This window comes from Camelus bactrianus, chromosome 5, assembly GCF_048773025.1.
Source record: "Camelus bactrianus isolate YW-2024 breed Bactrian camel chromosome 5, ASM4877302v1, whole genome shotgun sequence".
Taxonomy (NCBI): Eukaryota; Metazoa; Chordata; class Mammalia; order Artiodactyla; family Camelidae; genus Camelus; species Camelus bactrianus.
In genome coordinates this window covers 103695800-103721245 of record NC_133543.1, presented here as the reverse complement: position 1 = coordinate 103721245, position 25446 = coordinate 103695800, and the positions used below count along the sequence as shown (strand labels likewise).

The window sequence follows — 25446 nt, the reverse complement described above, 5'->3', positions numbered from 1 at the left end:
CCCTTCAGCTATTTCTTCTCCCTTGTTTTTGGCTGCCAGCCGGGCTCACTCATTCACTGTGTTAACCCCCCGCGTTTAGAGCGGTGCCTCGGCCTCGGGCCTGCGCAGGAAGCATGCGCCGCTCGGGGCGCGGCCCCACTCAGAGATGCGTCTCGTAGCTTAGCTCACAGGGTGAGAGCCAGGCCTGTTCTTGCCTCTTTCTTTTAAGCTGACTGTTCGGTGACACGGCTGCCTGCCCGGGAGGCGGGGGATCCTTCATGCTCAGGCCCTGGGGGGGTGTGACCACAGGTTGTCCCCGAGCTTGCCCCCCCCCCCCGAGGCACCAGCCGAACTGCTGTCCTTTACATGCTTTCCTCACCCCCCAGGTCCTCCTGCCCGCCCCACCCCGGCGGCTAGGGGGAGGCCGAGGTGGAGGCGCCAGTGCGGGCCTCCCTCCCACGTTTCCGTACAATTCCTTCTCCAAGGGTGGAACGTGAGCTTTGCGCCTCCGTCATCTTGCCTCATGGCCTCCAAACGGACCGGCCGGAGTTACTGGATGGCTTTTGTTTTCAGGAAAGCAGTTTATTTAATAAGTGGGGAGGGGGACCCCGAGCCTGCGGGGTGGTCTGTGGGAGTCCTGAGATGTGGTGGACTGCCAGCGGCGGCCCCAGGCCCCTCCCTGCCGGCACCGCGCGGAGTGTTCTTGGGGAGGCAGGACGGTTACCACCCTCGTGGAGTGTAAGCCTCTGCCCTGGGGGTGCACGCTTCTCGCTGCTCTGTGTGGTGAGGGGTCGTGCACAGAGGGCTTCCCTCCCGTGGACGGAAGCACCGTGACCGTCACCGGCGAGCGAGGGGCCAGTGGAACTAAGCACCTTTCCCAGGGACACCGCCCTTCCTGCTGAGAGTGGCTTACAGGTGAGCTGTGCTGCCTTGGCCCCGAGCACCTGCCGGATCGATCCGTCCCTGCGCAGTGAAGACAGGCTGTCACTTTCAGGAGGACAGCTGCGTGTGTGTGGCCAGCGGTGGCGGCGTTTCAGCTTTCGAGTGGAAATCAGCATCTTTTTAGAAAACTTAATTTAGATTAATTTTTTGAGGGAGAAGTAATTAGGGTTATTAATCTGATTATTTTTAAAGTGCTGGAGGTTGAACCGAGAGCCTCCTGCGCGCCGAGCGTGCGCTCTGCCGCTTGAGCCACACCCTCCCCTCAAAAGCAGCGCCTCGGGCCGGCACCCCGCCGGGGCTGCCCGGGAACTTGCGCTGGGGCAGCCCTTCCCCGCCGCCGGCCCTGGCGGCGCGAACTCTCGGGGGCCGGGCTCCCTGCCGGTCACGGGGACAGAGCCCCCGGGGCTCACCGCGCCCCCCGCTGCAGTCGCGGCCTGCCCGCCCGGCTGCACGCAGACAGGCACACCCACGGTTATCCTGGAGCCGTGCAGACGCTCCCTGTCCCCGCTGCGTCTCGGAGAGGTGGTTTCCTGCATCACTGCCACCCAAACACCTGTCACAACGCGGGGAGCTCGGAAGCAGCGGCGGCAGCGCGGCTCAGCTCCCAGCGGCACTGCCGCGCCCCAGACGTGCCGCCCTTCCGCCAGCTCGTCTCCGCTGTGGAGCTCATCCTGCTTTGCGTTGCCCGTCAGTGGTGTCCATTATTATTTTTAAATGAAGTAAGTGACTATTTTAAAGACGCCTCAGTTGTGACTTCTGACATGGTGAATATTGGGAGCTATAATATGACGGCAGCTCTCTGGGGTCCTGAATAATTTTTAAGAGGGTGGAGGGGCCCTGAGACTGGATACTGTGGGAACCTCTGTTCTAGACCGTCTGGTGTTGACAGTCATATGTTTGTCACCCTGAGGAGGCCCAGGAGATGTGATGCTCTGTCAGGGGCCGTGTTGACCTGCTGGGTGCCTGTGCACCTGTGCGGGGGTCGGAGGTTCTCCCTGGCTCCCCTGGGTGGCCGGGTGGTCCCAAGGTGACAGGAGTCGTACCACCTCCCCCCACAGGCGCTGCTGAGCAGGACTTGTAGCTGTTTGAAGTGACTGGTTACCCGTGTGTGCGCAGAATTCGCGTTACACTGAATTACAGGTTACCATGGCTTATTACAGAAATTAACAACGGCTGATGAAGAATGAAATTGCTAGAATTTTTGTGAATTTTTGTTCTCACTTAACTTTTTGTCATTTCGCAGAAAGGCAGACTTCAGGGAGGACAGTGGACCTGTGTGGGTCTTTACAATGCTGCTTCTGAACCCAAACTGTCAGAATGAACAGTCACACTGAAGATAAGTAACAACGGTAAAAGTGCCGAGTAATAAGGCAGAGGAGGCGTCGGGGGAGATGGAGGGGCGCAGAAGGAAGTCCACATGATCAGAAGTTTCGATAAAAACACTCTCAGTCACTGGATTTATTTTTCCCTTCTGTAAACGTGAGAATTCACATTGGGCTTAGAAACCTTGAGCGCTGCGTCCCTGGACTGCACGCGCCCATGAAAATGTGCTGGGGCCAGTGGGACGTCTGGCTGGGGGCAGAGGTCGCAGGAAGTGGGGGAGCTGAGCTCAGTCTGGAGGTGAGGCTGTGAGCCAGGGGCCTGGGCGAGCCCAAGACAGGTGGGGCTCCTGAAGGAGGAGACAGGAAAGGGACCTGGGGGAAGGCATGGGGGAGACCTGAGAAACACTTTCTCGTTTGGAGGGTTCTCAGCGTGGAGACCGAAAGTTCACTGGCCCGGGTCAGAAGACACCAGAGCATACGCAGTTATAAAATGTCTAAGTTAACACAGATGAAAAGCATCACTTACTCTGCCAAGAAGAAATGTGAGCGAGTTGTCACTGAGAAGAACTTCCGTGGCCTTGGGACTTGCTGGTAGAGGACGCGTCTGAATGTTGCTTAAAAGCACCTGTTACTTAGGGTATTACCAGTATCTTCCCAAAGTTTGTGATGTCAACCCTCTTTAAGATTGTCTCTAAAACAGAAAAATACTGTCTGGCTTTGCGAGACTGAAAGTGCCTTAATTCTGTAATCTGTTAGAGATAATGAAACAACAGGTTCTGTGCAGGTTGTACTTAGGAGCAGCGATGTAGGACTCGACACAGAATGTGGGGGAGAAGCAGCCGAGAGCCCGGGCGTAGTTGCCCCTCAGCAAGGGTCTGTGGCAGGAGTGTTGTCACGCGGGCGTGTGGACGCCGTGTAAATGTGGGAGAAGCTTTTAAAAAGGCTAAAAACAGATGAGATAAATAGAAACTCCAATTTTCATAGTGAATACAAAAAAATCCCCAAATTGGGAGGAAATAAACAGTTTCTATAAATAGTTGAGGATTATTTGAAAGCAGAAGCAAGCCTTTTCCATGGTGGGAACCTCCAGAGGCCTGTCCTAACGAGCGGCATGCTCGGCCGTCTAGTCGGTGTTTGAGACGTCGACGGTTCCAGTAAGATGTGAAAAAACAAAACAGTAACAAAAACCCAAGAGACTCAGAACATTTGTAGATTGTAAGAAGCCCACTGTAATCAGTCTGTTTTGCATTTGCCAGTAATTAACAGAAAAGTGCAAAACGAAGTATCCAGTGTTGATTATGTAAGACTGCAGATTTCTGCGGGGCAGCAGCAGAAGTCTCACAAGCCGCATCTCCTTACTCCCGGGTCTGGGCGTTTGGACTTCCCTCACCCTCTGTCCAGGGCGGCCGAGTTAGGATTCCACTCTCTGTGATTTCCTCCAAATTTACTTTTGTAGGCCACTTAAGTTGTACTGTTTTGATTTTTCACACTTTAAATTTTAGTTGTGAAATGTTTTACCGACTGACGAGAGCACTGAGCATCGTCTAAAGGAGAGAAACAGGACCACCCGCGGTGTCCCTGCTGCCCTCGCCGGGCCCCTGCACTGCTGCTTGTCCCTCACAGTGTCCCCGCTGCCCTCGCTGGGCCCTTAAGCCGCTGCCCTCCCTCTTCGGCTTTAGGAGAGGCGCACACACATCTCAGCAGTAGGGTTCTAGCTCTGTATGTTTTTGAGCTTTGTGTGCATGGAGTCATACTGGGTGTTTTATTTTATGATTTTTTTGAAAGAAGACTGACTTGGAGACTGACTCATGTTAGCGTGTCGCTGTGGCTGACTGATGTTCACTGGTGCTGAGCGATCCCTTTCTGAATTTCCACAACGTTCCCTTTGTCCCGTGGACGGCCGTGCAGCTGGGCTTCGGGTGTTGCGCCTCCAGACGTGGCGTCGTAACACGGTCCTCAGTGTTACCCGGCACACAGATGCAGGGGTCTTTTGAGGGCCCCTCCCCAGGGGTGGGAGGCCAGGCCACAGGGCCACAGGGCCCCCAGCCTGGCTGCGGGGGGAGCATCGCAGTCGCTGGAAGGTCAAGGTGAGTGCAGAGTCTGGCCTCTCAAGGACCGAGCCTAGCATGGGAGAGAGACCGAGGGCAGCGGGAGTCGGGGAAGCGACGGCCGGGACTGCCCACGGGCCTCTTCAGAGCCACATTATGACAAAGCTGGAAAAGGACTTTGAGTGAAACTCAGTTTGTAATTAACCATCAACTTGAATAATAGAAAAGATTAAAATGCAGATGGTGAAATGACTGCTCTCAGATACCAGGATACCAATCTTATATTGTATTTTAACTGCTCTAAGATGATTAAACAACTTTCACTATAGAAAAAAGTCCAAGCACTGCTCCCTGACCCACACCGGGGCGTCCCGCCAGAGCCCTCGTGAAACTGGATCTCACGGCGCTCACGCAGGACTGCCCACGACCTGGAGCGTCGTCTGGGGCATCACACCTCCTAATTTGGAGTGCCCATTTTCTGTTCAGTTCCTTGTTCTCTGAATGATCTGCAGAACTGACATTTCTGTGTGCGAGTGCGCACACGTGTGCGTGCTTCTTGCCAATAGCTGGATGCAACCCCGTTGCTAATACTGCTCTTTACAGGCATGTCCGGTCTCTTGATAAACGCAGCTTCTTCATTTTAATGTTACATATTTTTATTTTATTCGCTTAGCATTTCTGCTTTCCTGATCTCATTCTGCTGAAAGTCATATCCTTTGGGGGTTTCTTTAGAAGTTCCTGTAGTAGCAAGCTCGCTCACTTTCGGTCTGTCTGCAGCGGCGTTCTTTCCCCTGCACTGTCGTCTGCTGACACCGGGTAGACACTTCTGGGTGCACAGCTGTATTGCCCACTAAATTCCGCTGTCACTGGTTCAAGTTCCCTGCCACATCCGTGTCTTCCTCTGCAGAAATCTGCCACTTCTTTTTCTTTGATGCTTTGATGGTGTTAGTCTTCTAAGCATTTTTTGCATTTTCACTAAGCGTTTTCGTTTATCCATCTTGGTAATTTTTTGGATTTGTTGACTGTGGAGATTAGTGTCTTTGAGAAATTCTGGGGAAATTTTAGCCCTTAACTTTTTCTGTCTTTCCTTTGAACTTTTAATTTTGCTACAAATCCCAGCTTACAGAAAAGCTGCAGGAATAGTGCAAAGAGTTACTGTATACATTTATGTTTTTAAAAATGAAGTCTTTTCAGAACCGTTTACAAGCTAGTGGTCGAGATGACACCCTCGCCCGCAACTAATCCAGGACGCACCGCCCAGAACCGAGGGCAGCCCATCCTCGGCCACCCAGCATGGTGGGTGGGGGTCAGAAGACTATACCGCAGTGTTATCTCATCGTAGCCTGACTCCTATTTTGCCAGCTGTCCTAGTGAGGTCCCGTATCTCAGGAGGAAGTCCTGGGTCCCACGTGGCACTCAGTGACCGCGCCCCTGCGTCTCTGGCCCCTGGTTTCAGTGTCCGCGGTGATTCTTGCCTGAAGCTGCTGTGATGCTGGCCGTCCTGGTGATTTTCTAGGCCTGTCATTCTTCCTGATTCAGGCGTTGGCTCTCTCCTGTGCAGAAGAACTTTCCTTTCTTCCTGATTTAACTGGGTAATAACCCGTTGTTATCTTTATCCCTTGTGGTGCCCAGGTTGTCCTGGTTTGGCTGACGGGAGCCCCTGTGCGCCAGCTCCTCTGGCCGGTCCCCTGCACTTGTGAGCCCCTCTTTGCTCTCCTGCTCTCCCTGCTATGTGAGATGTTCCAGCGTCTCCCTGCCCCTGTCCAGTCAGCTGTTTCTCCAAGGAAGCCTGGTGTCTGTTTTCAGGGGCTGTGTTTAGACAGCCAGCTCTGTGTGCTGGACGTGCTCGCTGGTCCTTGGCCACCCAGCGGACAGAGCTCGGGTGTGGATGTCTGTGCACACACACACACCTGCACGCTCACATGCAGGCACACTCATGTGCACATGCATGCACACATGCATACCCCACACATGCACACACACACGCATGCACTCACACTTGCACACACATGCACCATCTAGAACTCCCGAAGCTCACAACCATGCTTCCAATTCCAGTCCAGCGACACAAGGCCCATGAACGACCCTCTCTTTTCTGTGTTTGTTACTCCCTCCTCCTCCACTGGGCCACGTAGCTCCCAGTCTGCACAATGTATTTACTTATTTGCTCAAACCCAAAATGCCCAGAAAGAAATGGTTACTCTACGCCTTTGTGAAAAAGACACCGACTAACCAGAGTTCAGGATTGTTCAGGGTGCGCAGCCCGAGTCTAGTCCCAGCGCGCGTCCCGGAGCTGCGGGAGGGCGTTTCCCGCCCACCCCGGTGCCAGCGTGGCAGGCGTTCATTTGCAGCGTGGTTTGGTACATTTGCTTCCGTCTGTTTCTCAGTTTTGAGGATTTTCCCTCCTCCCACGTGTTAGTTTTGTTTGTTTTTACGTTTTGAGCGTGGAAAACCCGGATGCTATTCTGAAAGCCGGCGCTGTGCGGGAAACTGGACTCGGGTGGTGTCCCCCCCGGCCCCCCGCCCTCCTGCGTTGCCTTCTGGACAGATGAGCCAGTTATTTTGCCATCTCCCTTGCACAGAGAGCACACCCTGCAGGTAGCTCTTTTGCACTTGGCCCCCCTCCCTCCCCACGTCCTGGAACCCCCCCCTCAAGCCCCCGCCGGGCTCCTCCTGGTTCCCTGACCGTCGTCGTGTGGGCTCCGTGATTTTCAGCCTCCCTCGTGCACCTGGCGCCGAGCTGGGGTCCGGCACTGCCCGTGAGGCCGTGCCCAGGGAGCGGCCTCGTGCCGACGCGCTTTGCCGTTGGGCGAGGTGTGTCTTCAGCCCTCGCCCACAGGAGTGATTTCCATCAGCAGATGCGCGGCCGCGCACGCGGCCTCAAGAGGCTCTGCTCAGCGCCCCTGCGCGCGGCCGTTCCCTCGGAGCGGGGCCGCGGCCCCGTCCGGCTGATGGGGGGCCGCAGCTCAGCGTCAGGCCTACCCTGTCTCTGTGCCCTGAGCCTGTTTTGCTGTCAGGATTTTGGTCTTTGTTCCCATAAATTTTAAGAGTGCTTCATACGTAAGAGGAATTAGCTTTTATCTGTGAGATAGACTGCAGATAGTTTCTCCCAGTTTATCAGTTATTTTCTGAATTCTTTGTGGCGCTGCTTTTGCCCTGGAAACTGCACCCCTGCTCCCCATTGGTTCAAACTTATCAAGTTCTTTCTGTTTTTTAACTGCATCTGGACTTTGAGGCGCAGTTGGAAAGCCTCCGTCTGTCCCCAGGCCACGCCTTCCGAGCTTGTCTTGTTCCGTCCGTGGTGGGCGGGCCTGGTCCGCGTGGCTCCTGCTCCCTGTGTGCTGGGTCTGGAGCTGATTTTACCTTTTCCTGGCGGCTGCCCGCTTGTCCGGCCCTGGCGCTCTGTGAGCCCCGGCTCTGTCTGGACTTTCACTCTGTCTGCTGGACGTGCCAGCCCTCCGCCGCCTTGAGCCCAGGGCTTCCGAGGATGCTCTGCGCGTCCCTCTGACGGCCCCCCTGGGCCTCCTGGCTCTGTTACGTTCTCGGTTATTTTCTCGGTGCTGGTTATTGTTCACCAATTCTCTCTTCAGCTCCATCTGGTTGATTACTTAACTCCTTCATTTAGTTTTGAATTTTAATTATTATAGTTCTTATGTTACAAGTTCTACTCAGATCAGTTTCATATGTGCCTGGCCGTTTTTTATATTGGTAATAATAGCTAATGGTAAATAGAGACTGTTAGTAATAATCCCGTTTACTCCTTACGTGTTTCTCCGGGGAAGGTTTCAGCTGCTACGATCACAGACAAGAAGCTGAGGCACAGACAACCCAGGGTCGTGCAGCCGAGTGGCTTTCTCCACGTGACCCTTCGTGACCCTGTTTGTTTCTTTGAGCCAATGTTGAGACGTATTTTGTGGCCACATCAGATTTTCCTGTCGTTGAAGCTTGTCCTGCCTGACTCCCACTCCCTGGGCTTTCCCGCTGATCCGTGATTCTCGATCGTGCCTTTATGCCCTCGTACTGCTTTACGGACGTGCTTTCAGGGTTGATTGCACGCTCATCGGGGGAGGACGTGTGTCTGCTCTGCCTGGTGCTGGGACGGCAGCAGCCTCGATGGGCCCCCCGGGGCCCCCTTCCCCATGCAGTTGCCGTGGTGTTTGTCCGGTCTCCGGGCGTCCCGGAGCGGTCCCTGCTTGTGGGCTCGCAGGGAGTCTTCTTCCTTGGTCTGCCCACTCCCAGCACGTACTTTCATAAGAGACAAACTTTGCGTGTGATTTCAGGTGGCAAGCCTGGAAGACCTGGGGGTGCGGGACGCTGGGGCCCGATCAGTTGCGTCTGCTGAGTATTTGCTGACTGTCGGTGGCCTCTGGGTGGTTTATGCTGCATGCCAAGGCTCTGTCTAACGTCGCCCTGATGTGGAGGATGGGCCCGGGGGGGCTGTGCCCCTGTTTGGTTGGGTCCGGATCTTTACATCTTCAGAGAAAAGGGTGTTCCCAGTGTGTGGCCACCTCTGGGGTCCCGGCTGAGCCCCAGCTTTGATGCCACTGGCTAGTCCCTGGCTGCTGCAGGGACAATTCCGTCAGCTGGTTTTGTCAAGTACTTTTGTGGCTTTCCACTAAGAGTGCATTTAAACATGTGCCGTGAATTCAAGCAGAAGGCAGACTTGCTGCTCGGCACGCTGTGTGCCGGCCAGAGGGAGAGGCTAGGGGCTGGAGAGTGGGCAGAGCTTCTGGCCTGCGACCTCTCCTCTTTCCCCAGACAGAGGTCGAGCCTGAGCGAGGGAACTTCTTGCCGCCAGCTCTGTGTGTAGCTCTGGCCCTCGGGCGCCCCGTGCTGGGCCAGGCCGCCCGTCGCCATCTCCCCTGGACCTTTCCTCCTTGGCCCCTGCTGGTGGGGAGGACGTGCCGGCCAGCGCGCGGAGCACGGGTGCCGTCAGAGCCTCCCTCCTTAACCTTCAGAACCAGGAGGGACCATAAGGCTTCGTTCTCCAGACACAGCCCAGGAGGAAGGCGGTTTGCCCCAGGTCACTGCTCATGTCCGCCCGGGCCTCACACCGAGGGCCGTGTCTCCCCTGAAGCCTGGCCCATCTCTCCCAGCCGTGATCATGGGGACAGAGCAGGCGTCGAGCACTGATTTCTGTCACCTCCACTGCTGCATGGAGCGCAGGGTGAGGGCACACTGAAGTTGACTGCATGTCCTCGGGCCGTGTCAGCCAGACGCCGTGGGCCTCCTTCTGGGCGCTGGTTCCACTGCTACAGATGGTCAGCGTGACAGCTTTCATGTAGTTGGAGGCAGAAAGGAAGCAATGAGTTTGATTTTCCTGTGTAGCAGTAGAGTGGTTCGTTTTTCTTAACAAAACTAAATAGCAGTCAAGTGTTTGCTTTAGAATGGAGGACCATAGGGGACGGTTTTACTCCTGGAATTTGATGTCTGGCTTCACCTTCTCTCAGATAATGGAGGAAGAAAGGGCCCAGTGTGCAGGGTGTGTTTGACACTCAGGTCCACGCAGGGTGTGCACGATCTGGGAAGACACACCAGCACGTAGTGATGGTGTCCTCCTTGTTGGCCCCTCGTGGACTTGGAGACCAGGGCAGAGCTCACGACCCTGATCCTGATGTCGCTCGCTGGGGAGCCAAATTGAAGCCCCCAGATCCAGCCCCACCGCACCTTGGGCTTGCCTGCCTGGGCCCAGTGTCCAGCCCTGGCCCGGGCGGTGCCTCTGCGTGGCCTCCCTCGAGGTGGCCGAGCGTCAGGCCAGCAGTGAGCACTCGCTCCCGGCTCGTGCCTTGGACGGCGATGACTGTGTCTTACTGCTGAGCTCCCTCAGGTGTCAGCTGAGAACATTTGGCTGTGATTTTTGTGGCTTTGGGCTTTTCATGAAGACTTCCACTGAGGTGTCTTCTTTGTCAGTCTCCCCCCGCCGTCCCCGTGACTGGTGCTGGTGGGGACCGGGGGCTCTGCCCTGGGGGGCTTGTCCGGTCATCCTCTCTGAGCTTCGCCCCCAGGGGAGGCCCGGAGCCCCCCGCCACCTCGCCCCCGGGAGAAGCCGCTTGGTCCTCCATGGTGCTTTGCGAAAGCCTCAGCAGGGGGATTTTGTGTGAAAATGCAGTTGAAAATATGTTTTTGAATGTTTGTTTAAAGTAGAACAGGAAGTTCTGGGAAAAGCCGAGTCTCGTGTGTGCAATTCTGAGGGTGATGCCCCTCTGCACCTCAGCGGTGCGGTCGTTAGAAGCCCTGCCCTGCAGGCACGGGTCGGGGCTTCCTTGCCCACCCAGTTCTCTGTACGCAGTGTCATTCATTTTCTGAGTCTGTCACTTTCAACTTGTGAGTCACACGCAGGCTCTCCCACCTCCCAGGTGTTCCCGAAGCACCGCCGGCTGTGATGTGTCTGTGGACAGAGACAGCTGGCGCCGGTGACAGCACATCATCTTGCCCTCTGCGCGGCCCGGGACGTGCGCGGCCGGTGTCACCAGACTGCGCCATGGTGCTGGTTCCAAAGTTGCCCTGTGGTGCAGAGCGGGTGTGCCTCCGGCCGCGGCCCCCGTTGCTCGCGCGACCCGGAGGCTGCCGAGCTGCAGGGGTGCGGGGAGCCCCAGGTGAGGCCGGCCCAGCCCTGGCCTTGGGCTGCCGAGTGCTCGCCCCGCCTCCGCTCTGAGGCTGCGTTCTTTACTTCGCGAACAGGGACTTAGACTTCTTGAACTGGCAGAAATGCTGTGAACCAGACATTCATCCGTGCCTGTGTGGTATTTTTAAATGCAGGTAAACACCATTGGCGTCCACCGCAGAGACGGCTGTGGGGTGGCTTCTGTGCAGCCTGATAAGGGTTCGTTCTCTCTCCAGGGCTGTTTGTGGGGCTGTGTGGGTGACACGTGGTGGCGGACACCAGTGCCTGTCCCCCGGCCCCGAGCCCCTGGTGCCTGCTGGGTGGCCCTGCCGGGCCCGGCTTCCTGCGAGAGGCAGCCTGCAGGGAGCAACGCGGGGGGTCAGGTACCGGTCATGCCAGTGGCCCCTCTCCCCTGGGACCAGCCCACAGGCTCAGGCCAGCCTCCCCCGGGCAGGGATGACGAACAAGGCTCGTGCGCCAGCGGCCTGTAGCGGGGCCTGGTTTCTTCTGTCTCTCTTTCTATGGGGGACACACCCCCTGCCTCCAAGAAGGGAAAGCTGGGTCTTAGGTGGGAGCACCGGGGCTGTGCCCTTCCCTGGGAGTCTTCCCAGCAGGGCTGGGCAGGAGGGCGCCTTATGTCTGGTGCCTGAGCGGGGATGTGAGGCCCAGAGCTGCTGCACTCAAGTTTGGTGCTCAAGAAGAAGCAGGGAGAGGTGGGCGTGCGGGCGGGCGGGCAGACCCCGGCCCCCAGACTGTGGACCTTGGGTGTAATCCCGCTGGTCCCCAAGGCCCGCAGCTGCCTGGCACTGCCTTTCTGAAGAGCTGCTAGGGCCTCAGGGTTCGGGGCGCTGCCCCTGGGCCTTCCTGGTCCATCCTCTTTGTTGCTCACACAGCTGTTGTTTGCCTCCATCTGTGGCACCTGACAGAGCCTGGACTTCACTGAATTCAGGTGACAAACCAAAGAAGGAGGTGGGCACGGGAAGAGAGAGCGTGTCCCCGAGGGCTGCCCCCAGATTGGACCTGGGACTCGGACCTGGGGTGCCTGGTCAGGAGGGATGGCTGCTGCTTGCTACTCTGCGGCCTCCTGGCCGGCCCGCCTGCACTTTGTGGGCGGGTCCGTCTTCCTGCCCGTCTGTTGGCAGGCTGCAAGTTTGCAAGTTGGTCCTTACGCTTAGCAGGCACTCCCTTGCCCTCCAGGCCTCCAGGCCTCGGGTGGCTCCAGTCCTGAGGGGCAGAGGGGCTGTTGCCCTACCTGCCTTTGGGGGCTTTCCTTTTTAGGTCTGGCCGCCCCCAGAGGGGAAGCACATCGGGACCCTAGACCCCCAGGTCCACTGGCTGCTTTGCCAATCAGGTCAGCCTTGCCACTTCTACGTGGTACTAAGAAAAAGCTTTAAATTCTCACATCCTCTTGGGCAGAGCTGTTCACCCCCAAGGCTGGATGATGGCCCTGGACCGCTCAGCCTGGGAGACTTGATGTGGCTCAGTGTTCGGTGTCTGCCCTGCCCGGAGCCCCCCGGGTGCTTGCCTCGTCAAATCACCATGGAGTCTGAATCTTCTTGACCAAAGCCTGGGGGTGCAGGCCTTAGTCTTGGCCACCCTCTCTCCTGCTTGGGGCATTGAGATGGCAGATGGCAGCCCAGAGGGGTGGCTTCTGCAGCTCCCAGCCTGCCACCTCGATGCCGGCTTCCTGCGGTGGAAGGTCGTCTTCCTCCCTGAGTCAGCCGATGGGGGGGCGGGCACTGGCTCCACGCGCCGGGAAGCCAGGGGCTCCCTCTGCGGCCACCTTCCTCTTGTCTCCGCGGCCAAGGCCTCTTTCCAGGTGTGGGGAAGTTAACTGCAGGCCCCGACAACTTCTCTGCCCCTCACGTTTGAATGCGGACCGAGAGGAAGAGATTCGGGGAGGAGCCGGGTTAACTGGAGAGTTGTGGGCGGGCGGGCGTGTGGGTCCCGGGCTGTGCGGCCTCTGCGCTGCGCCTGGCAGCCCAAGGGCACTGAGCCCGAGCCTGGTGGTGACCCCGCGTATCATCTGCTTGTTATGTAACGTGACAACAGGGGTATGAAATAGAAACCAGATGTCGGGGCGGAGCCGGCAATTCCTCGCCAGTGAGCACCGCGGGCACCGCTCCGTCTTCTCCTCCGGCCCAGGCCCCGCGCCCTGGGAGGACTGGCTCTGGAGGGGCCCCTGGGCTCTAAACAAAGGCCTTGGCGGAAGGTAAAGTCCAAACTGTGTGGTTAACTCTTTTGAACCTGTGGAGGGCTTTCTGTGCACAGGTCTGTAGCCGCAGCACGCCGTCCTGGGAGACGTGGGTGGTGACTTCTCCTGAGAGTCCACAAGGCCAAGGGCTGAGCCGTGGCCCTGCGCACTCTTGGGCTGGGAGCGGAGGGGATCTGAGCTGCAGCTGGTGAGGGGCTGGATCGCATGGCGGGGAGCAGACCTCAGGGGGAGAGGTGGCCGCTGGTCGACAGGGGCTCCCCGGGCCTGGGGACTCGGGGCCAAAGCTGGATGTCTGCAGGGGCAGCCCCTGCCCAGCCTGGGTCCTTTCCGACACCCGGAGGGCTCACTGGCCACCTCCGCCTGGGCTGCACTGTGGGCACGGATCTTTGCCCTTTTGAAGTAGGAGACACTAACTCACCTCAGTCAGGAGTGCAGCCCCCCTGCTGGGAGTGGCGGTGGGTTTCACTCTCACCTAAACCCAAGAGTATGTCACTGGTGCTTTGTGATCTTCCAGAGAGAGCGGCAGACTCCACCCTTAGCTAGGAAGACCCCAGAAACAGAAGCCTGGGCCCTTGGCTGCGACCCCTCACGCCTGGGGCTCTTGGAAGCCTCCTGGGAGTGTCACATTCTTATCAGCAAGGTCTGTGCTAACTGCCGCCCGGGTTACGGTGTCACCCGTGTCCCCAGGGAGCCAACCCAGTGAGGCACGGGGGTTTCGGCTCCTTCTTGTCCTGAGCACGGACGTCCCTCTGGCTTCTCGCTTTCTCGTCCGTGAAGTGACAGCTGGTGTTCCTGGAGTGCCTTCTGCTGGGCTGTGCTATGTGTCAGTGGAGCTTCTTACATGACCCTCAGAGCCCCTGTGAGTGGACACAGGCGGCCCTCGGCTTAGGAGCGTTCTACTTAAGACCTTCCGACTTCGCGACGTGAGAGAGTGACGCGTTCGGTAGAAATCGCGCTTTGGATTTTGGGTGTTTCCCCGCTCCCGGGCTGCAGCGTGGGTCTGACACCCTCTCGTCATGCTGGGCACCAGGTGAACAAGTGACCCAGCGGCCACATTCTGCTTTTCGCTCTCAGTCCTGCAGTTAGTAAGTCACGCCAGAGTCGACGCCGCACCGTCACACAGGCTTCGTGTCAGACGGCTGTGTCCGATTGGGCGAACGTCTGTTCTCAGCACCTTTAGGGGAGGAGGCTCAGCTGTCGTGTTCAGTCGGTAAGGTTAGGGTTAAATGCGTTTTCGACTGACAGTATTTTCAACGTAGGAAGGGTTTATCAGTACGTAACCACGCTGTAAGTCTCCGAAGAGCTGAACTTTTATGACCCCATTTCACAGATGAGGGAACAGACCCAGAGAGGGTGACCGACTTGCCCAGGTCCTCCCACAGCTGGGATCCAGCTCGTGGAGTGGGGCCTCACTGGGCGTTTGCTGCTGGCCTGCGTGCTGTTTGCGTGTGAGCATCAGAAGGGAGGGCAGAGGCCCTGACGTGGACAAAGTGTGACGCTGCAGTAACGTGTGCGCCAGTTCTTTCGTCCGGTCCTGGGAGGAGAACGGGAAACCCTCGAACACCCTCGTTCCATTTTGCTCGTTCTAAACGAGAACTTGAAACACTCCAGCCCCCGGTGCTTGGCAGGCGGGCCAGATGCGGCTGTTAGAAAGCCATCCACGTGAGCAGAGCTTGCGTGCTCATCGTCTCAAGCGGGGCTGCCCTTCGACTGCTCTGAGGAGCTGTTGAGAGCCAGGCGTCCTGGCAGCAGTGCTGTGTTCTGCAGGTGAGCGTGGGGGCCATTCAAACGGCGCGGAGGGCGCGGCCTTCTGACCTGGGTCCCAGCGCCTCGCTGTCCAGCCCTCCTCTGCCCATCTAGCCCCTCGCCCCGGGTCACGGCCGTGGCCGCTGGACATTGCTAGGCAGCCGCTGTCATCTTGGCCTCAGGCTCCGTGGTGCTTTGTTTCCAGATGTGACCCCTCTTTCATGTTTCTAAAAACAGCCCACGTTCGGCTGAGGGTCCTGGGCCCAGCCCCCGCCCGGCCGAGGGTGCGGTGCCCATTCCTGGAAGCGGGCTGTGCGCCCAGGGAGCTTCTCCTCTGTGTCGGGTGTCCACCCCGTTCTGGGCACTGAGGCCGGAAGAAGCAGCGTGTGCAGGGCCTGGCCTGAGAGGGGCGTCCTGACGGCTTGGCCCTCGGGATCGCTGGGTGCTGAAGGCTGGGGTGGGCTTGAGGGCCATCGGCAGGTCCACCCCCAGGACTGCGGCCCCTGCGGCCCCTGCTGCTCCCTCATCAGGCTGGTCTGGTGAGATCCCCGTGTTCCTTCCAGAAGGTTCTCTCCCTGAAGAGTCCTGCCCAGTGTGGGGCTGAGTGGGAAACCAGGCTGGGTCAGTAGCTGTTGTCGGGGAGGGGGTGGGGGTCCTGCCTTTGCAGTTATGCCCCCACCCCACCTCTTATCACCATTTAAAACCAGGGTGCTGGGGCCGGACTCTGCTGTCAGCCAGGCCCGGGGGGGCCCACGGGGGGCGGGGGCCCTGCCCCAGCGGCCGGCCCTCATGTTGAGCACGAGTCCAATGGCTTGTTTTAAATGGAGAGCCTGTTCTCCAGTGTACAATTTGCAGGGTGGTCTCGCAGGCCACGAAGCTGGGGTGTGGTCAGAGCCGCCTGGATGGCTATGGACAGGCCATGTGTGGGGCCCAGACGTGTGATCACACAGGAGTTTGGCCTCGGGGGTGACGCTCAGTGAACGGGCCTCCTGCCCACCAGGATGTCTGCACCCTCAGTTACAGTCTCTGCCCTTCGGATCCCGGTCAGCGGCTCATGTCCAACTGAGGGGCCCTAGGAGTCACTCCAAGAGCTGAACTTTTCCTGCCTTCTAAGTGTGCGAAGCAGTGGGACACGGCAGGAAAACAAGTGGAAATCGGGAATTTGTTCAGAAAAGACCCAGGGGCCTATAAACTGAGCTCCATCATCGGTGTCTAGAAGCCAGACTCTGGTCAGCAGCACCTCTGAGATCTTCAGTCACCAAGTAGCTATTTAAATACTTACACACGAAGCCGAGCCGTCTAGACCACTAAGAACCACTTCCACTCCGGGCGGTCACCGTAGGGTCGCATGTGCCCGCGGCCCTGCATTCAGCTGGGTGTCTCCCGTACCTGCTGCCTCCGCGGTCGGCCGGAATGTTGTTTAGATTCGTGGCCAGCGAGGGCAGCGATAGCTGTGCTCCCACGTGGGTTTAGTAAAGGGCATCAGGAGAGTGTTTGCTAAGGTTCATCTGTACAAATTCAGGTGTGTGTGTGTGTGTGTGTGTGTGTACATATATTTAAACTTGAAATACAAGTTGCATTAGCCCATTCCTCTAGGGATGGGTAGAATTTGGTAACTAAATGAAACTAAGCTGCACATATGCAAATAATTTGAACATGATTGAAAACCAAACCAAGTTTTTACTTATTCTGGAAACTTCTAGAAGAAATTTTGGAACTCTCTGTTGCAAATAGTTCATACAGAAATAACATTCTATATACAGAAATACAGAAAAAAAAAAAAAAAGAGAGAGAGAAGGCTCCTTGCCCCTTTCCCGGCTCTGACAGAGCAGCTTCTACAAAGAAAGGGGCAGAAGTGGGGCCATCCTGCCGTGGGCTCCCAGCACGTGGGGACGACGCGCCCTCCGTGTGGCCTTCAGGGAGACTCCGACTCCCCGGGAAAGGGGACACAGACCCACAGTGCAGCACCGAGCCAGGCTCAGCACAGCTGTGGGGTGGAAGGAGCGAGGAACATTCCTGCCATCACCCAGAGGATGTGAGAGGAAGAGGGTTTGCCACACGGACTCCGTGTCGGCCCCGGAGGCGTCCGCCCCACGTGGGGGCCTCCGGGCTGCCAGCTCGCACGAGGACTGCCCACTCGGCTACTGTAGTTGCCGTCAGAAAACAGGCAAAAACATCAGACAGATGCGGCTCTGTTCATGCTGCTCAGATCGACTTGTCGTTTGTGCTTAGACTGAAGGACCCCTTCCTGCTTTCAGCACGTGCCAGGGGGCGTGTCCGCCCTATGCAAACAAAGGTTTTGCTAAGAAGGGAGCCTGTCCCCCACGTGCCCCAGGCTGCCCTTCCCGAATGCCCTTTCGCTGGCCCCTGGGGGTCACCCTGAAGATCGTGGCTCCAAATCATTTGCATTTTAAAAAGAGGGGTTTTTTGTTTTTTGGAGGGGAGTGGGAATTAGGTTTGTTTGTTTGTTAGTTGCAGGCGGTCCTGGGGACGGAACCCAGGGCCTCATGTGTGCCAGGCAAGTGCTCTACACTGAGCTGTGCCCTCCCCCCATGTGCATTTTTATAGTTTTGCTTTGTTTTTATTTTTGTGCTGACTTAGAAAATCACACGTGGAATCCTTCTCCTGGTTGTGGGCGGACATTCGCACTGCTGCTCCTAGTCGCCGTTGAACAGTTGAGGAGACGCTTACACAGTGGCGGCGGGCACGGGGGGCTGGCCCAGTGGCTGGGCTCCCGACTCCGGGGGCCTCCTGACAGGACTCGGGTGTTTATGGAGCTTGGCAAAGGGGAACGTTGTCTTCTGTGCAAAACTCCGCCTTGGGCCTAGCCCCTCTTTTAAAACAGCCTTTAAAAGGAGCAACAATTCTAAACAACGTGCGCGAGGAATTCCGCTGAGTTTTGAGGATGGTTTCACGTATGTTGGTTGTTCCGTCTGGGCCTCGTGGGAGCCTGGGCAGCAAGTGGGGCCTGGTGCGTTCGTCCGCTTTCTCAGGTTATTAATGATGGAAGCGACGCCGCGCCACCGCCTGGTACGTTTCAGGCTCGCGCCCGGTTTGCTTGGCTTATTAGCTCGCTGAGCCTCCCGGCGGGTGATGACGCCCCCGCACCAGGGGCTGGGCTGGGACTCCTGCCCCGGCCCGCGTGGCTTACGGGCGTCCGGGCCCCTCTGCTTGTTCGCGGCGCTGACTGTGTTTACGTGTGAGGAACGCTCAGAGGGCTGAGAGGCTTGTCTGGGTCAGCGGCCACGGGCTGGGATGGGGGTTGGGTACAGGCTGTCTGCTCCCAGAGCTGGGCTGTGCTGCCTTGGGGTGCTCAGCCAGGGAGGGGCTGAGGTGGGAGGTGGGGCCGGGAGGGCCTGCGGTGGCCGCAGGGCACAGCGCATGGATGCTTCGGGGGCGCTCCGTGGGGCAGGAGCTGGAGCCGGATGCTGAGATCTGGGGGACACCAGGGAAGGGCCTTGGGCAGCAAGTGGCTCCTGAGTCCCCGACACAGACGGGGGGGCCTGGGCCTGCCCCGGAGGACGTGTGCGTGAGCGAGGCCCTCTGCATCTCCGGCACGAGATGTGACTGCCGAAGCTTCTTTTTAAGAATGAGGAACAAGGACTCTGGTGGCTGCAGGGTGCACTCTTACGAATGAGCTGTTTTTACAAATGACTCGGACAGCTTTCAGGGCTGACTTGAAGCTTTCGCTTGATTAGCCAATCAGGGAGGCAGCAACCCAACTGGTTGGTTTTCTCAACTGTGAGTTAAAAAAAAAAGATGACAGCGTTGTGATGACAAGTGACTTCAAGAGGAGAACAAAGCAAAACAGCTGTAGCGAGAAAGTAAACAGAAAAGCAGACGGGGCTCCCTGAGGCTCATCCGGCTCGCGGAGTGCACGGGGCTCTGCCGCCGGCCTCCCCCCAGGGTCCGCCGCAGGGTCTGCGCCCTGCGGGCCGTGCTGGAGAGGTTTGGGATGGTTGCAAAGGGATGGGACATGTTTCCCTTTACAGTAGAGGACAGGTCTTGATGAGAAGAGGAAGTGAAATTTTAACCAGGCACCAGAGAAAGACAAAAATAAATACAGGAGATAAAAAGTACGAAACAGCGACTTCAGATCGTCAAGCCCTGGTGGCTTCCTGGGAGCCCTGTCCTTAGACCACTTCGTGTCTGTCCTGCCCCTGTCCCCAGGGCTGGGCCATGCATGGGGACAGGCCTGGCCGGTGTCCCATGCGCCGAGGGTCTGGCTGTCGCCCTGGCACCCAGGTGCCATTCAGGACAACAGGGTGATTGTGTCTCTGGCGCTGGTGCCACCCTCGGGGCCCTTCCTGGTCTCTGTCCTGCTCGGGCCCTGAATGTGCAGCCCGACCCTCAGGGGAAGAGCCCAGCCTGAGCGGGGCTCCGTGGGGGCATAAGGTGGCTTCCCTTCCTGGGAGCAAGCCATTTCCAGGCGGGGCTCCATGGGGGGGATAAGATGGCTTCCCTTCCTGGGAGCGAGCCATTTCCAGACGGTTCCCTTGGTTGCAGCTTAACTAAAGGGATGCTCTTTAAAATGGCTCAGCAGGGTCAGGGCTGCCGCCCCCGGCTCTGCAGAGGCAGGCTGGGCCTGGAGCCGGGCCGGCGGGTGCGTCTCTGCCCAGTGTGGGGTGGCTGGGCTCCTGCGGCTGTGTCTGGAGGAGGGAAGCACTGGGCGAGATGTTCCCAGCACTTGGCGGAACCAGTGCACGGGTCCCCTCCTGGGAGGGAAGTGGTTCTTTCTGGATCTGCTACCTGGGAGGTACGTCGGGGATAGCAGTTCTCGGGAACCTGGGCCTGTGGTGGGGCCTCCCCTCCGCCTGGCCAGCCCTGAGTGTGGGCCGGCCAGATCAGGGCACCAGTCTCACTGGAGCAGGTGGGTTTGCTGGAGCTGTGCCCTGCCCGGACCCTGAAGCAGACCCCCACAAAGGCCCTGGGGACTTCTGCCTGGCGGTTTCTGTGGCCGAGCTGGGCGTCTGGGCTCTGGCCTCTGCCCCACGATCACCAGGTCTGGTTCTGTACGGGGGCTGGCAGGGGTCCGAGTGGACCTGGAGGCATGGTCCCAGGGAGGAGGGAGTGAGGAAGAAGCCTGGCCTGTGGAGACTGGTCCCCGTCCTCTGGGCAGCCCAGGACAGGGGGGCAGGGCGCAGTGTGGGCTTTGTGCTCCCCTCCCTCGCTTCTCCCAGCATCAGGCCACGTGCAGTCATGGAAAAGGAGGAAGGAGAAAGTCTGCAAGAACCGGAGAGGGAGGCTCGGCATGGCCGCAGCTCCCTGGCTTCTCTGGGAACCACGGGTGTGCTGTTTCCACATCTGCTTTCGTGCCCTTTCGGCAGGAATCGGTCCCCTCAGGCCACGCTTGCAGGACAGGGTCGGGTCCCTCGGCTTGGGGGGGGTTCCTGCTCACTTGCAGGAAGAGGAAGGACACTGGACACGAGGACAGCTCTGTAAAGAGGAGGCCTCCTCGGCCCTGGAATCAGGAACTTGTGTGATGGGGGGCCAGCCACAGCTGCACGTGTGGCGGCCCCGGCCGCGGCGGCCCTCGCCCACTTCCAGTGGGGCCGGTGCGACTGAGGAACCAAACTTTAAACTCTGTTTCATTTTGGTTAATTCCAGTGTTGGTAGCCCAGGAGGCCAGTGGGGCCTGCAGCCCAGCACCGAGTACGCTGCTGGAAGACAGGGCTTCCTGCATTTGAATTTCCCGGTTGGGTAAACAGCAGGGTGCCAGAGGCAGAATAGGACAGATTTGCCAGGAGCAGTCTGCGCAGCTCGCTGCATTTGGGGTCCTTCTCAAGGCCGTTTGGAAGGTGGTACAGTGGCAGCCTTGTGTCACGGTGAGGGCCACCCATGGTTCCAGGCGGGGCCGTTTGGCCTCCGAGGTGCGCCCTGGGGGTTCACTGATGGACCTGAGACAAGGTCGTAGGACCCAACTGCAGGGGGTCCTGAGGCAGAGTCTCCGTCTTTCCCCTGCCCTGGGCTGGGCTCCCTTCCCCTCCGTCCGCTCCGTCCCAGCTGTGTCCCGTCACTGGTTTGGCTGGTCTGGTGTGTCCCTCTTGTGCTCCAGCCAGGGGCAGGTGGCTGGAGCAGGACAGGACGCTGGACATGCAGGCAAACAGACGTCCCAGTGGGGCTTTCTCTGGCCCGGGTCTGCGAACGCACGGGGAGCCGGCCAGTGCAGACAGCCCTCGCTCTGGGTCCGGCCGGGCCTTCTCGCTCAGTGGGCTGTCTCCTGCGGCCGTGTGCACTGCTGGAGGGTCCCTGGCCAGCAAGCGCATGTTGCTCTTCACCTTGTTACAGGTGGCGTGGGTGAGCGCGCGGCCGGCCTTGCCGCCCACCTCCCGCGTGTTTCTGCCTGGGGTGAGGCTGCGCACCGGCTTCCCCTTGCGTGGCTGGGAGAACTTGCAGCGTCTGTGTGGTACCCTGTCTGCAATGGCTTTGCTCGGCGGCAGCCATTCTTTCTGCTGTTAAAAGGGAAAAGTTGGACCACTGACGTTTTGACATTGGGGACTGTTCCTGGGGCAGGCTGCCACCCAGTCCCAGTCTGTAAATACTTGGCAAAGAGGGGTTTTTACTGACTCCGTATGTCATTCATCACACGGCACGGATAAACTGAGTCTACGAGAGGTTCTTGGCACGTGCGTGAGAATGACTGTGAAGCGTGGTGCTAGGAAGGTGAGTGCCGTCCGCATCCTGCCCTGTGGGTGAGGGTGACGACGTCCACACTGCTGGCTTCTGGGAACGTGGGCTTCACCTGCGGTTTTGTAAAACGTGCACAGCGTCTGTCCGTGTTGCCGGCCCGAGTGCTGCTCACTGGGGTTTAGAGGAAGCGGAGCTGTGGACGAGGAGGCAGTGGGCGGACCCGAAGGCCTAGGGGTAGCGTGAGGGTCAGCGAGGAGCTTCCCTGAGAGCACTGAGCCCACGGAGACGGTCAGCTCGAGTGACGGAGGTGACGGGGCACTTGGCCTCTAGGGTGTTTGCAGAGCGTACACACTTGAGCTTAAGGGGACCCAGAGTCTCCCTTGAGATGTGAGGGCTGTCGTGTTCGCGGGTTCTGACTACGAGTCTGGTTCTGGAAGCTTCTTGTCAACGTCCCTTGTGATGCTCAGGTGGCCTGCCAGCCCCAGTTTGTCTGGGGACTGGCCAGGTCAGTCACGGAGCTGGGATTGGGTCCCGGGCCTGTCTGCTTCCGGATGCCCGGACGCTGCCTGCTGGGCCCCGAGCTTGCCTTCCTCCAGGCGTTAGGGTGGGAGGATTGTTTGGTTTGGTGTTTCTTGTTTATGTTTCAGTCTTGAGTGTTTTTGATCATGTAAATATTCTGTGTGTCCACTGACCCATTATGGTTTCAGCAGACTTGCAGACCCAGGATACACGAGTGTCTGTTCCATGTTTTACTTGGTCCCTGTCTTTCCTCGGTCTTTTCGTTGGCACCAGGGACAGCACTGTGGGGCAGACACACGTGCAGCAGTGGTCGTGATGGCTGGACTTGCAGTGGCCGTGGAACGGGCTGTGGCTGCTCCTTGCTTGGAAGGACACCGCTGACTTTTCTGTGCTGAGAATCAGCTGCCACTTATGGGGTGAAGTTTTCTCCAAGGTTCTGGAGGGGTGAACACAGTCTTCTCAAGGTCTCTTCCATGTTGGTGGCGTCTGTGTTCCGCCACCCGAGCAGGCCTGGCCTGGCCTGTGTCCAGCGGACCTGAGCAGGAGGGCAGTGTCCTGAGTGAGGCCTGGAACCACGGTGGCTGGTGTCTCCACGGGTTTCTGTGGGGCAGGTCTGGAGATGCTCGTGTGGCTTGGCACCCACGGACCGTCACCAGCTGATGATGGACAGGGCAGACAGTGGGGGCTGCAGCCCTGCCAGGTGACCATGGGCTCTCAGTCGCACGGACTGACTGGCGGGGTCTGGGCCTGGGCTCCGGAGCCGTTGGTCTGAAGCCTGGGCTGTCGTGTGTCTGAAATGATGACGTCGGTGCACCACACACAGGCATAAAGGCAGAGCTTTACACACACCAGGCGGTGACCCTGCCACACCCGTGCCGCGGACGGGGGTGCTCGCCCGAGCCCTGGGCACCCGGGCACCCGTGCTGAGCCCACGTCCGCAATGGGGTTCGTTTGTGGCAGGTCAGTGGCGCCAGGCCCAGCTCTGGGCAGGGAGGGGTCCTTCCTCCCAGGCCCGTCCTCTGAGCAGACCACTGCCACCATGAAGCTACGGGCACCCGTTCCCGCTGGGGCTGGGGCACGCGCCTGCTCCTTGTGGAAGCTGGAGGGCGCGGACACACCCCGGCTGCGGCAGGCCTGACACAGCGGCTCCGTCAGCCCCAAGGCTGCGAGGGGCCTGGGCCCTGAGGGCCGTCTGAGGCTCCAGTCCTGACTTCCAGGGAGGCCTTCCCGTGTCCCTGATAGGGACACTGGTGAGTGCACAGCCCAGCCCTAATCTTAAGTAGTGTAAAGCTAATTCCTTTTTTAAAATTTAAAAATAAACAGAAGTGGAAGTTTGTCCCTTTCTTCCTGTGCCCCAGGGAGCATCTTTTGGAAGCCACCTAGTCCACGGTTTCATTTCTCTGGCAAGAGCAGTTGAATAGTGAATGTCAAGGGAAGTCAGAGCGAGTAGTTCCAAGATGATCTGGTATGGACGGGCCTGGTGACACAGTTCAGACGTGAATCCAGCGTTTTCTATGTGTGTCTGCTGCCGAGGGGCTCCCGGTTCAGGTGCAACCCCGAGTCCTGTGTCCACCACCTCGGTCCGTGCTGGGCCCCCTGGAAGCCGTCTCGAGTCTGGGTCTGTGACAAGCACCGCTGTCCCCAGAGGCATTGGGAGGTCCTGCCAGGGTTTGTCGTTCCATGACAGATGTTTGAGAAAAAGAGCCAGAATTTTCTAATAGCAGGTAAATGCTAGTCCTAACAAAATGCCGAGGGCTCTCTTAAATGCTGCGTCGCGCCCCTGATCCCAGGAAGCCCTGCAGTGTGTCTGAGGCCCCAGGAAATGCCGTGACCTTTAGAATCTAAGCCTCAGCGCTCAGCTGGTCATTTCATTTAAAAAAGACAACAGCCAGTGAGACAAGGAGGGAGGGAAGACCTCTGGGCAGTGTCTGGGCAGTGGCTCTGGGCAGTGGTGCTGCAGGATGTGGCCAGGCTTCCCCTGCAGGGCGGTGGGGCTGGGACCCTGCCCCAGGGCTGGCCATGAAGGCTTCTCCATGCCTGGGACACACCTACGGCCAAGTGTGCCACATGTGCTAGTGTGTGTGTGATGCGTGTGCCAGGGAACGTGTCCTTCCCGGCTGTGTGAGCAGGGTACCCGGGGCAGGCGCTGGCACCAGGCCGCTCGGGCACCCACGCGGGGGCTGTGCTTTCCTGCCTGGGGACCTGGGGCTGCCCCCGGCCTCTCCGCACCTCAGTGGCCTCATCTGTAAAACGGGGGCGTTGGGGGAGCGCGTTTCCTCAGTTCTGTCCTCTTCTGGATTGGGGTCCATTCAAAGGACGTACTTGCAGCTCCTGAGCTCCCGTCTCTGCCTCTTACTTAAGGGAAGGGTTGGAGCGAGGGGCCCTGTAAAAAGCTGCTGCAAGTGGAATGAATTTGCGACAGAGCAGAGAAGCATCATAGAAGGATAATGTGGGTCCTTGGGTTCCGGTTCCTGAGCGTCTCCTTACCTGATTGACAAAGAAGGGGGCTGTGTGCGTGGATGGCCGCCTCTCAGGTCTGCTCGCGTGGAAAATCGTTGCTAGTGATTTTGCTGTGGCTGTTGCTTTGGGTGAGGACATTTTATTGAAGAAAGAAAATGAAACTCAGCAGGAACAGTAAACTAGACACAAAACAGAAAAGCCTCAGGGAGGTGCAAGCGTCAAAAGCAGCAGCAGATTATAAAATAATTATGACAAGAGTTCTCTTCACACGAGCAGTGATGCTTTGTTCTTTTCTAGTCGTAAAGATGGGAACTATTCATTTTAAGACATTTTTAAGAGAATAAAAGCATTCTTAGACTGTCCTCTTCTGACCCTGTCACCCATGGTCAGCGCTGTGGCCATGTCAGTGTCTTTCCAGTCCTTTCTCTGGTGCTTCTGGATGGATGTGAGATTTTGCTATTTTGCTCTTTGCGCTTACTGTAAAGTTGCTATAATCATCTTTCTATCTTGTCAGTGTTGCTGGAGAGTAGGTTCTTGTCTCGTCCCAGAAAGAATTCAGAGACGAGACACAGAGGCCAAGAAAGCAAAGCGAGGATTAGTCAGGGGTAAGACCGCTCCCGGGGGCGAGCGGGCGGACTCCGGTGGGAGCTGCCCTGAGTTTCTTTGGCGAGCTGGCTGTATGGGGTGTAGGAATAAACAGGCTGAATGTGCACCGGGGAGAGAGGGGTTTGGGGTTGCGTTTCCTGGTTTTCGCCCACCTTCCCCAGGGCAGGAGGGGTGTCTGTCCTTAGTCTGGATCAGAAGCATCAGTGTCGGTGCAAGACGAGTACTTCTAACCTGCAAGGCTGGTTCTATCGTGCTGAGGGCATAGTGAGCAAAAGTCACATTGGACGCTGGAGATTCCTGCCTCCTCCCACCTTTGTCTGCCTCAGGACCCTCGTCACCCCAGAATGTGTGGTTTGCTGTCAGCCTGGAGGTCCC

The 25446-nt window shown here is 58.1% G+C and overlaps 1 protein-coding gene across 7 annotated transcripts in view; it reads left to right on the top strand.

Moving 5' to 3' along the window:
- HDAC4 (histone deacetylase 4) overlaps window positions 1-25446 on the top strand; it is a 270948-nt gene that overhangs the window by 64413 nt on the left and 181089 nt on the right. Inside the window, exon 1 of one of the 7 annotated variants that reach the window (XM_074364635.1) lies at window positions 12849-13107. The exons of 5 other annotated variants lie outside the window; for them this stretch is intronic. The gene's annotated coding sequence lies outside the window, so the exon portion shown is untranslated. Of the gene's footprint in view, window positions 1-12848; window positions 13108-25446 lie in introns of those variants that run through there. One more of the 7 variants, XM_074364633.1, reaches the window with a different exon arrangement.